Consider the following 9,180-nt stretch of genomic DNA (forward strand, 5'->3'; position numbering starts at 1 on the left):
CATTGCAGTAGCTTTGGGGGGAACCGTGTGAGAAACAGGGCTTTAGTTTTGGAACTTGAGTTTAGTTTCTCTGTTTTCTTGACTAGGGTCTGAAAGAAAGGCACTGGCAATTTGCTAACCTGCTCATGAAGGGGCTGCTTTTTACCACTGTTAGTTGATGCATCAGTCTATTCTGAAAGGTGTCTCACCCAGCATTCCTCAGTGAGGTGGGATCATCCTAACACATAACTGTTGCCAAGCAGTGGGTGTTGGCTCTGGATTTATGACCCGGATGCCTTGTTCTGGGGAAGAGAGGGCCTAAGACTGATCATAACCTTTCCATTAGATAATAGGCAAATTTATTGATACACAGTGATAACAGAAAAGAATACAATCAAACAATTCTATATATCTGCCAAATTCTAGGGCTGTCATCAGAGTCAAAGTACATCTGGCCAGGACACAGTCTTCACTCTGAGGCTCTCTCTTAGGTGTCAGCAGTCTGGAGGTGGGATGCTGAGGCCAACACCCCCACAATCCAGTGGGGTGGATGAGACAGGCTGAGGGGTGCCCTCTATCCATGGTGGCCTTGGGGACCCTTTCCCGGGATGGGGACAGAGGTCCCTTTTCAGAGACTCAGGCCCCCTTCCCACTCTGGGGCCTTGTTACCTAATGCCAGTTATCTCATGTTATGGAATAGTATGGTACATGCCTCCTTCTTTCCCAGGCTGTGTGTATATCCATTGGCCTTGTGTTAGGCAGCCTGTCTGCTTTGAAGGCTGTTTGAAACTCTGTGTGTGTGAGACCCAGGCTTTTAAAAATCAGTTAACCCCTGCTGCCCATCCTGAACCATTCTAATACATACATACATGTGTGTATATATATATACACACACACATATAGATATAGATAGATAAATATACATATATATATAACCTATAAGCCAATTCCCAAAAAGGAAACCTTTAAATACCATTTTCTAAGCCAACAGTGGGTAGAAAACCAAGTGAGCAGAGTTATCCATGGAAGGTAAATAAAGACTAGCTTAGGATTTTCTATGGCACCCATCAATGTAGCATCTAATTACTGCTATAGGTGGTATACAAGGGCATAGAATATAGCCCTTTAGCTATGGTATTGCAGTGTCACCAAGCAGGATTTAAAAATCCACTCCCTATTATTAAAAATGGCTGTTTACCCAAAACTACAGAAAGGTCCTGTAACCATAAAGCCTGAAAAGTAGGAAATGTGACCCTTGAGGCAAATTTGTGAATGCGATAGGAGAATTTTGTGCCTTTGCAGGTAGCTGACTGTAAAGGCTTATTTAAATTTGTAAGACTCCAAAAGGGCAAAGTATCAGATATTCTTTCTTTTGCAATCTTAGGCAAAGTTCATGATCACATATGCTCTTGTAGAGAGTAGCAAATATTGACAGCTGTCTGTTCAGTATTGGTCTTTGTTTTTCTTGTCAGCAGTGTAGTTAATTTTTTTTGTGTACCTATTATAATTACAGAGAGAGTATGCTGATAAATAAAGCAGTGTGACTAAACCCCGTAATCAACTATGTACAGAAATACAAATTGTCTTCACATTTTTAGATAAAAGTAGAAACAAATGCCCTAAAAATCAGCAGACTCAGGCACCATCAGCTCAATGTGAGAACTGAACATCTTTTAACTAAAATAGCCTGCCTAACAGCATCTCAATGGCATTCCCAACATGCTCAAACGTAGGGTGTAGCAAGAATGACTAAGCCAGTGATCTCAACCAGGGCGCTGCAGCACCCTGGAGTGCTGTAAAATCCTTTTAAGGGTGATGTATAGCATTAGCACTGGTAAGTGTGCAAATACCTACAGACGGTTCACAAGATAGCCCCAGAGATTTCAAATTAGAATCCACAGTGTCAAAATCACTCTAATCTGCTGTGGTCTTTCTGAGTTCTTCCTTTCTGAGAGCTAGTGATTTCTGAGGGGCGCACTGAGTTTAAAAAAAAAAAAAGTTGTGTGGTGTTTATGTAAATTTGTGGCTCATTTTCAGGCTTGTTATTTCAGTGTTTATGGGCTGACTTATTTTGGTTGCATTTACTTTCAGAGGGATTTAATCCAAAATTTCCTTTCATTTCCAGTTTCCAGCCATAGATGCTACCTCACTACAGGTAAAGCTATAAAATCCTTTGTTCATTAGACAGCTCCTTCCATGCCCATATGTATTTTAACTCCTCAGCAACCAGCTGAGTCATAAAAAAGTCCTGTTGAAAGGAAGAAAGGACAGGAAGAGAAACAGCTCTTAGAAAACCCTTTCCAATATATTTCTGGAACCCATGTAGGATGCTGATAGGCATTATAGTTGGGGCTGGTCCTGCTTTGAGCAGGGGGTTGAACTAGATGTGACAACCTGAGGTCCCCTCCATTCCTCATTTTCTATGATAATAGCCAGGCAGAGGGAGATTTATGTCTGCAACCCCAGATTTAGGCAATTGTTATTATTGTATTACCATAATACAATAATGTCTTATTACCATAAGACAATCATGTCTCTGCTCCTCTAGGGCATATTTTAAAGAGACCTCAATTTCACATCTTGTTTTTCTGAACTTTGGGCCTGGTCTTTTTATACTAATGTCAATGAGAAAACTCCTATCCACCTCAGTGGGAGCAGGTTTGGCCTTTTATAAAATAACTGAGAAGTAAGTGGTATCATGAAAAGCCATATGCTGCCTTGATTGATATCCAAGAGAGTGAAGCATATGGTGCATTACCAATGGTACTGTTCCATGTGGTGCTGAGCCACTGGAATTGCATCTTAACTGAGTTAGCACAAGTGTTTCATGTGGTTAATATGTATGAGTGTTTATTCCTTAAACTGTCACCCATCTAGCTGTCTCAATGCATGAAAGAAACTAGAAATTGGATGATATCCAAGAAAGACTGAAGTGATGTTTACAAGAGGAGGGAAATTCTTCAGAAAATTAGACTCACAAAGTTACATCTTTAACTGAAAATGTTTATCCCACCAGTAACCAAGATGGTTCACCACCTTGATGGTTTCTGTGTTGATTAGTGACCCTAGCCACTAATATAGTGACAGTCACTCAAAGACCCATCTTCTCATCCTCTCTAATGATGGCCTAGCCATCATATTTCATGGCACTCCATGGGTTTATCACCTTTAGGCAGCACCATACCTGGGTTGACATAAAAAGCTCAAAGGCATCTGCAGCCAGAGCTGTAGTATATCTATAGAAGCCTACTCACTGAGCGAAAAGAGTTGGAGATAACCACTGTGTGTGCCTGTGTTCATAGCCCGTATCGAATCCCTATTCAGTATCCAATACACTTCCAAGTTCTGGTTTTTTAATGGGATAGGACCACGCTACATCTCTGGAGCTTGCTATAGCTCCAATTATCAGGCACACTAAATTTGACAGTGCTCAGGTATAAACTCAAGGGAGCCTGCATCTATGTACTACAATGACAGGTGCTTTAGAAATGCTGAGACATAAGATGCGCTCAGCCTTCCTCTTTTTTCCTTGTCTCTGCCTTTCAGTTTCTCCCTCCTTCTGCACAGATTTATTCTGTAAAGCAGGCTGGGATACAGTAGAGCAAAAGTCTTAGTACAACCTTTACTGAAATTCTTTGTTGTGAATTTGAGCCCTTCAAACATCTATAGCACTGTCATTTGTCAAACTTCACAGATCTGAGGAGTATCGGCACTCAGCGATTCATGCTTAATGCTTAGGTGTGTGCCTAGGAGAACAACAACAGAACCATTTAGGGAAGACTAAGGAGAGAAGGACATTGCTCACAGTTACATCTTCACTCAGAAAATTCTTGTTTTCATTTTTTAAGCAGGGATCTGCAAAAGCAGTGATGATATGCAATGATACACCATCCTGTACCAAAAGAGTTGATTTGGGGAATTCACGTACAACCCTAATAGGTTTTACTGTCAGTTGGTACAGCTTGTTATAGACCAGCTTCATCTTTAGTATAATTAATTTCACCAGAGTCAATGAGGTTAGACGAAAGGTGCTTTTCGCCCAATTAAATTGCTTTAATACCTGGACCCTGAGGAAGGGGTAGAAAAAAAAGGTATGAGGAGTGAAGTGAAGTATTCTTTAAATACTCTTCTGCCATGGGAAAAAGTAAAACAGGTTAGTTCACTGCAGAAGTATATCACAGAATCAAATAAATATGATACTAGCAAGTTTATCTAACAGTCTTCTTAACTAGAAAAGTTATGTGTTATATTTATGTACTAGAAAATATATACTTATATACTAGAAAGCTCTCTATATTATTAACAAGTTTATTACAACAATCTTCTTAACTAGTAAATTTGTGATGCAGCACTAAGGTTCTGTGTTAAAGGGACTCTTTCAAAATATTTTCCTCTCTTTTTAAAACATTGTAATTTGCCATTATCCATAATAATTCCTTAAGATCTTGATGGCTGAAATGTTTTCTTCATGTAGCTGTTTCACACGCACACATACACACAACTTGTTATTGTTCTTATACATCTGTTTTTGATTATCGAATTGCTTATCTGGTCTGAGTTGTGCGTACCATTCTGTCATTGAAGGGTTGCTTATAAATGCTGGTCTTTGTCCACAGGCTTCGTATTCCAGGTCTGTTCCAGTGTTGAGACAGTTATTTCCCGGAAAGCTAAGAAACTACATAGTCTCTGCAAATAACTGTAAATGAATGTAGAGGAAATACAGAGCCCTCTAGTCCTAATAGAGAGACCCTTAAAATGGATTTAATCATGGCTCACTGCTCTCCTCATTTCTACCTGGTAATTGCTTCCCCTCTGTTTCCTTTCTGTCATTTCCCACCTGGTCTTTTGCTTTCTAACATTTCATTATGATATTTCAAATGCTTGTTTTGGCTTGTTGATTTCTTTGTGTTTTGTTGTAATTCCTTTTCTTAGCATGTGTTAGCTGCACCAGGTCCTGTTCTTTCATTTGTGTGGTACATGTTCTGGGGAAAGGAATCCTAGTTATTGATACTAGGATGAAATCATGCACGCTTATTGATGGCTGAATCAACATTTAGTGCTAGAAATGCCCCATAGTGTGGCAAAAGGCACCACTGTGCTGCTGAAAGTATTAAGAACATGGATTCAACTGTCATTGTGCGCAGTATCCATGTATCCACTGTTGAATTAAACACTGCCCGCTAGTAAGGTAAACCAGCTTTACAACATCTTGGTGCAGCCTGCCTTTAACCAGCAAAGCAGGGTATTTTGTACCTGCAGTTACAGGTTTAAAGACCTTTGTAAGCCTGCCAGATTGTTATTGTCAAAACAGTAATTAGCACAAAGCATCATGCAATTAAGCTGGCCCAGCATGTATTTGACAGCCCTGGGCAAAGCTATGAATATAGTCCCCAATTCAACAGAGTACTTAAACACATGCATACATGTGAGTAGTCTCCGTTGGAATTGCTCAAGTGATTGAAATTATGCATGTAGCAAAGTATTTTGCTGAAGCTGGCCCGCACAAGTTCATGCAGATACTACTCCTTAAATTATTTCAATTATTCATTTATTCAATTATTTCAGTATTCAATCCCCACTGTCAGATTTTTGTTCCTTGATTTTCTGTTCCCTATCAGACTTGGGGGTTGGCATTTTCTCCATGCAGATTTCTAATCTGTAAATTTGAGGACAAATATTTACTTCTGAACACTTCAGTTTATGCAAACTTCTTTATCCACTGAGGTTATGAAGCCTTCAGCTGATTACTTTAATTATGAATGTTATCAAAGAAGGAGCCAGAGAGCATACTTCCTCCACAGGTGTTGGGAACCTAAGACAGCCCACACCAGTACATGGCTGGCAAACCTGAGATAACAAGAAATGCACCCAGGGAGATTCATCCTTGCAAGAATATCTGAAATTTGTAACATGTGGAGTGAGGCTGGGCCCTGGGGCTCCTTAATTTTGAGAAGTGAAGGCTGCAAGTTATCACAGGTTTCAGAAGCCGAGCTTGAGAATTAAGTGAATTAATGAGAATCTGCATCCTTCTGAAATCAAATGTTTGAATAACAGTAGTTTTTAGCTAGTCAGATTTCAAGGTGGAGAGACATGCTCAGGGCCAGCTTTTGGGAAAGACTAAACTTTCTTTTGGTTTGGTAAGAAAATAAATGTTTCAAGGACAGGCATTTAAAAGTAGGTAAAGATAGGTCGAGCTGCTAACTTCAGAACCAAGTAAAAGGTGCCTGGGATTTGGGGATGTTCAGATCTGAGACTTCGTCCAGAAGGGAAAGACAGGGCTACTAGTTATAAAGCTTAAAAGTGAGTTCCCTCAAAGTGTTGGGTGCTCAGAGCTAAATTTTTGCTAAAAAACATTTCTGCAAATAATTTTTGATTGCCTATACATGTCCTTGGGAGTAGAGGGGAGCATTTTAATTAGAGCGGTTTCCAGAGAACTTTTCTAATTAAAACACCTCACCAGGTTTAAAAATGGCCATGGGATGCTTTATCTAAACCTCATTCAATGTGGTTTAGATAAAGTGCCCCAGCACCATTTTTAAACCCACAGGGGCTAATACACGTGATGATGAGGCCACAGTGGAGCGTTCTAATTAGAAGGCAGAGCAGACTCTATTAATCAAGTCTTCTGTGATGCATTCTAATTAGAATGTGAACCAGCAGTGTATAGGCATCCTTTGATCCTAGGGATAAGGTGCTAAAGTCCTTTTGCACATGACTTTTTACACTAAAAATAAAAGTTTTGTTTTTCTTCCCCATGACCAGATGTACAGCAGGAGCATGCTGTCATACCTTGGCCATCACTCTTTCCCTAATCTCCATATTCCTATGCCTGGACCTAAATCCAAAATGGAGGACAAGCTTTTTGTAAAACATGGCCAAGCTGGAGGCTACATTATGCAAAGATGCTAATGGAGCTAGAGCCAAACTATATAGTTGTGACTGGGAGCAAGACATGTTGGATTAGTTCTGGATCAGGGAATTCTGGATCAGGGAATAAGTTTCTCATGTGTTTGGCTGGTGAAGCGATCTGCTGTACAGTATCCCTTTCCACAATTTCTTGATATTGTTTTGTTTCACTTTCATATGCACCTTTTCTAAAAACTGGAAGAATGTCTCTTTTCCATCACACAAGGACAGGAGCAACTTTTGCCTGTAAGGGCTCTGTTTAGCAGTTAAAAGTAGCATCAATTAATAGGGGAACCCTTATCTGCACAGCACCAGGACTGTATGACACCATATCAAGTGAGACAGTTTTGTCCTGTGCTCCAGTTTTTACCAGATTTCAGCTATTTTCTTCTCAGTGTCCTTGTTGCTCTCTCTTTTGTAAACACATCTCCATTCTCTCCATTGTGTTCTGGGCTTTGAAAATCTTCTTTGCCATTCATCCAACTATGATGTTTACATCTTGTTTGGTACTCAGGGTGTGTCTTCACAGCATGATGCAGTGCTCTGCCGCAGAAATCCCCGAGAGACCTCAGATACCAAAGTTGCATAGTTGTGCTAGCACATCACCCTGCCTAGGCTAGTCTACGTTGCTTCTCATCTGCGGGAGGTGGGGGTTCAAGAGCTAAGGATAGCCCAGTCAGGGAAAATTCAGCCCCATGGCTGGAGCGAGCAGCTAAGCTGTTTTAGTCCCAGGCTGCACTTCAAACATATTCATATGTTTGGTATGCCATGCACACATGTTCCATGGACCTGATCTACAATTACATGGTGCCAGGAGCTGTGTCAGGAATACAATCCAAGTTGGGATAGTGGTGGGGAAGAGGCTAGCAGGTCGGGGGGGGGGGTGGCAAGTCTGCAGGGAAAGATTGGTGGGTCTGTGGAGGGTGATTGTCCATCCAGGGTTGTGGGGGTCAGAGGGGCTAAAACTAGCCTAGTTTTGGTGGTGGGAAAGGGAGGAGAAGGAAGGAAAAGTGTAGCTGCAGGGTAAAGACATTTGGTAGACTGGGCTAACCCATGGCTGATCTGAATTAATGCAACTCTCTCTTGTGTAAACTAAGTTAAATTAGGCCAGCCATTATTTTGCTTCATGTAGCCTCCCAAACATTTGCACAGAAGGGCATTTAGATCTACATAACCCTAGTTAGGTCCATCTAAGTGTAACTTCTGAAGATAAAAAACAGTATTTTGTCTTCAGTTACCGTCTAGTGGAAGTCCCCAACCCAAGCCTTGCAGACTACATCTTGCCCTCTGAAGTTGCTCACTGTCACAAGAAATTAGAAAGTTAAAATCGGTATTGCCAAAGAGAGCAAATTATGATATTACTTGAAGCATGCTGCTGCTCAGTATTATTGCTCATGGGCCAACAGAAGTTGGGGGCCATTGTCATATAGTTTGCAGCTGTATGTGGCAAAAGTGCGGCTGCCTAGGCCTCAGTTTGCAGAAATGATCTCAAATGAAGTGAGAGAGGGTGGGAGTAGCAGAAACATAAAGACAATGAAAAACAAAGTATTTGAATAGGATTTGATTTTCCTGTCATGTGGACTTTAGCCCCCATGACAGAAAAGCACAACCCTGATAAACATCTGAGATTAAAGAACAGCAGCTAGAAAGGATTATAAAGTAGAGATGAAAAAAAAGTTGTTAATGAGTTGCCAGTTGCGAACAGGCAATGTTATAGCATTCTGCAAGTATTTACAGCCCTCGTAATTATTGATAAATGATATAGTATTAAACACCATGTAACTCCACCTACATTTTCTCAGTTTTGCTCTTCTTATAACTTACTTGGTTTTGAAGAAAAATAGAGAATTTACTCAGGATTAGCTAAGTCAACACCTAACATCTGTTTTTGAAGAAAACAGCTGTGAGCCTGTGTTTTATGTGGCTCTTCATGTTGTGGGCCCAGTCAGGAGGTTTTTACAGAGAAAACCTCAATGGGAATTTTGTCAGAGCTGGATCTATGCCTCAATGACACTGAACAAGGCTTCCGAACTGGTAGCTTTCTGAAGGTAAGGGAAAATCCACAATAGAATGTTACATGCACTATAATTAATTCACATGCAACATGATACAAGACCTGTCTGTCCATAAAGCCAAGAAGATTACCGAATCCTTAGAGATGAAAGTCACTGTGAAAAAATAATTTCCTGTTAGTAAGCTGGCAAGTCAGTCAGCAACACAGAAGTCCTTGACTTCAGAAAAGCTGACTTTGACAAGCTCTAGAGGCTAGTCGGTCAGGCCCTTAGGGACCATGAC

The sequence above is a fragment of the Crocodylus porosus genome, unplaced genomic scaffold (assembly GCF_001723895.1).
Source record: "Crocodylus porosus isolate Cpor-Errol unplaced genomic scaffold, CroPor_comp1, whole genome shotgun sequence".
Lineage (NCBI taxonomy): Eukaryota > Metazoa > Chordata > Crocodylia > Crocodylidae > Crocodylus > Crocodylus porosus.